A 4,098-nucleotide genomic window follows, 5' to 3' on the forward strand; every position below is an offset into this window, starting at 1 on the left:
TTGGAGCCTGTCCTGGAACTAGCTCTTGTAGACCAGGCTGGCCTCGAACTCACAGATATCCTCCTGCCTCTGCCTCCCAGGTGTTGGGATTAAAGGTGTGTGCCACCACTGCCTGGCTAAGTTGCTTGATTCTTAAGTTATTACTGCATTTGTGGAGCAAGGAAAGAGAGAAGGGAAACAGAAGAGACCATTTGCCAAATGCAAAGCCCACACACATATATGTTTTTAATTTCATATCTTCTGGTATTGCATTTCCTTGGCCAAAAACATAACATCCCCTTAGTGTGATATATAAATTGCTTTTCTGAACACCAGGCTGCACTTCTTGCTTGGCCTGGGTTGAAAATAAATGTTTCTAAAACAGTATGTTTCAAATTATTCAAGGTCCACAAACAGAAGATGTGTTACAGAACATAGAGGACAAAAATGCTCCGAACATCTTCCCGAGTGTAAATTAGTCTTTTGGTGGTAAAACATAAGGTCTTGGTGACAAGGCAGATGTACCCTACTCTTTCTTGGTTTTCAAGCTTAGCAGGTTCATCCTTTTAATCCAGACCTTCCTTACTCAATTCATTTGTCTGTCTTTTAATATAACCACCTACCAGAGACTGGGGTTGCTCTCACATTAAAGTCATGACCACTGACTTAGGGAGGGCTCTGATGCTTCCCAGGATTTCTTTTTACCAGCCACCTCTTCCCTCTTCCATATGACTTTTGTCTTTTTATCTTTCTCTTCTGGTACCTCATCTACTTCATCCAGTTTCTGGCCTAGTTTTCATGTAGATATTCCCTCCAGTAATCACGGGAAATCATGTACCTAATTCTGAATTTTCTTCTCTTAGTTTTCTAGTTATAGATGTGTTAAGACCTCTGACCTATGTGCTGGACCCCAACCTTTCTCTCCTAGCTCAGGGCATCTATTAAGGGTTGCATAGCACCTCCCCTAAAATGCTGTATTGAAGCCCTAAAGCCCAGCACTTCAGAAAGTGATAATGGAAGTAATTAGGGGCAAATGAAATCATTGGGAAGTACCCAGCACAGTGTGACTGGTGTCTATATGAGGAGATAAGAACACAGACACACACCGGGGAAATGCTATGTGAAGACCAGAAGGAAGAAAACACAGCTACAATTACAGAAGAGGGGGCTGAAGCCAGCCGTGATGAAACCTTAACCTTGGGTTTCCTCCAAAACTACAAGGAAATGAATTTCTGTTCTTTTAAACACAAAGTGTGTGTGTGTGTGTGTGTGTATGAGAGAGAGAGAGAGAGGGGGGGGGGGCCTTGGTTTCTCCTTCTCTTTGACTACTATTGGGTGACCCTTGATGTTTCTTCTGTAGTCTTTTGCCCCTGATAAATCACTGGTTTTTGAAATAACCTGTCATATCTATTATGTTATTACTCCCATTTCTATTGAAAGAACAAATCGAAAACTCTTCTAGTGATTTTTTTTTGCAAATAAAAATATTAGGGTATCATCACTGTGCTAAGATATTCAGGAGATAACGAGGAGAGGACTGTCACTGACTGTGACAAGGACGTAGCAGACAGTAGTGCCTAGAAGCATGAACTTAGGGTAGTCCAGTGGAGGAGGGATGATGAAAATGATGTTGGAGGAGCAAAAAAAAGCTTTTCATGTCCTCCTGGAGTTTGAAGTTTAGGTGTGTCAGGTTAAATGAGGTGTCATCCATAAGTATCCCAACACTGAGTATTTGGTCTCCATCTGGTAATTGTTGAGGATTAGAAGCTGGCCTTGTTGGAGGAACTATGTCACTGGGGCACGGCTTTGGCATTTCGAAAGACTTATGGCATTTGGGTGTGCTCTCTCTACTTCCCGTGTGTAGTTCCAGATGTGAGCTCCCAGCTGTTGCTCCTCCTCCTGCCGCCTGCTATCTCAACTCCATAATCGTGGACTCTAACCCTTTGGAACTGTAAGCCCCAAATAAACTCTCCTGTAAACTGTTTTGTCATGGTATTTTTTTTCACAGCCACAGAAAGGTAACTAGAAGCAAAATAGGAAACAATATCTTTAGGATCTGCAATAGCTGCTCCAAAAGAAGCTCGCGAAGCGGGTGGCTGTGGGCTTTACTGACACTTAAGGTTGAATTATCAGCATCCCTTGCACCTATTCTGAGAAATGCATCCTAAAGGGATAATAGCATCTGTGAGTTCCCAGTTCCCACTTCAAACAGGTGAGGAAAAGAAAGGAAGATGCTCTTCAAGTGTGTCTGAGGAGTAATGGGGCCATAACGGGCTTCCCAGGTATGGGATAGGAAGAAGCCTTGAGAGTAAAAGCTCTACTGTTGCCGTTTCAGCTTTTGGTTTTGTTATTTTATAAGTGCATGTGTCTAAAGAGCCCTGATGGGAAGAGCGATCATGTCTGAGGTTCAAGAGCACAGTTTGGGAGAAGTGAGCTGGGTGACAAGATACAACCAGAAGGGGTCATGGGCTTAGTCTGGGAGCTGCAGGGGTGTGAAAGAGGAGGATAGACAACTCGGACACTGGCAGGAAGAAGTGTGGAAGACAGTCGTTGCCATAGAGACATGCAGAGCAAACTTTCCAGGAGGGCAGGGGAGGGCCATCTCTGAAGTAGGGAGTGGGGTGCCAGAGTTAGATGAAATATGCCAGGTGCTGAGTATACAGGGGTGTACTGTCATTAATGTCATTAAAAAATACAGAAGATGTCATGATAATTCTTGCAGATGACCTTCAACACACAAAAATGAGCTGCCAGTCTCCATAACACAGATAACTCTACTCCAGTGTGGGCTCTGCCTGCATGTAAATGACCACAGAGAGGCAGCAATCATAATGTGGTTGTGAGCTCAACCTGACTTCATCCCCTTCTTTATTTGATGTTCATGTAAGAATTATGACAAACTACCAGGAACTTATATCGAAGATAAGCCAGTGGGCACTTGATATAGTGCAGAGGGCGGGGCATAAAACACATAGTGAAAAGCACTGGGTTCAAGGTGAGGTTTTCATCCTTTCAAACAGTAGAGCATTTGGTGAGGTCTTAAAGCTCCCTCTATTCAACCCAGAAGCTTCTTCTTGCAGCAGGCAGAGGTTGCTACAGAGTCATACAACTGTTTGAAATTCACATCAAGAGAGCACAGGAAGCTTCTACTTTCCTTCACATTCTTACCTGGATGATGCTGTCTTTCTGTAGCTGTGCCCTATGAATGCTGTCAGTGTGCACCACACACACACACACACACACACACACACACACACACACGCACGCACACACACACACACTAGAGAGAGAGAGAGAAAGAGAGAGAGAATACCATTGTTTGTGCTTATAGAGAGAATTTAGTTATTTGTGTTTATTTATCCTCCTAAAACATAACTTCCCTAGAAGCAGAGGAGGCTGATTCACCTTGGAAACATTAACACGTATGAATAATTTTCCTTCTGTCATTGTAACCCACTTGAAAATGTCGGTCTGTTGGTCTACAAATAGAGACCCCTCCCGACTTCTTACCTCTTAGAAGAAAGGAGTACAAATCTACAAATAAACCAGGGAACCTTATAAAATCCTGGTTCCCATAGATTCTGAGATTTGTTGTTAAAGGAACTACAGCCTTAGGTATATAGGTGAGCCACAGACAGCTAAAAGAACTGCATGTATGAATTTTAAAAATGCAGATGTTTGAACCACATTGTCCATTGATTTAGTGTAAATTTTAAATAGAAAACACACATACAAATATATAATTAATACATAATTTTATTACCTTGAGCCCCAAGACACAAATTATAGTAAGCATTTGTTATCTGTGGTCAGTTTAAGGATAAACGCCTGCACATCTCAGGGTTTTACTGAAACTAAGAATAGCAAAAACGAGAGTCCCTGCTATAACCCTAGATTGTTTAAAAGACATCACTATAGTTAGCTCATTTCTGCTCCCCTACCTAAATCCTGCCAGGGAAATAGCTGTATGTGGTCAGCTATATGTTGACCTGAGCAAAAGGCTGAGTCCACCTCTTCAGTCCCAACTGATTGTATCCTTTAAAACATCTGGTGTGGGGCTGCCCTCTGGAGGCTTAAGAAGGTCTTTTTTTCATTTAAAGGCAGGCCATTAGTTTAATC

Source organism: Alexandromys fortis, unplaced genomic scaffold (genome assembly GCF_014885135.2).
Source record: "Alexandromys fortis isolate MF-2015 unplaced genomic scaffold, M_Fortis_MF-2015_v1.1 scaffold_78, whole genome shotgun sequence".
In the NCBI taxonomy this organism is placed as follows: Eukaryota; Metazoa; Chordata; class Mammalia; order Rodentia; family Cricetidae; genus Alexandromys; species Alexandromys fortis.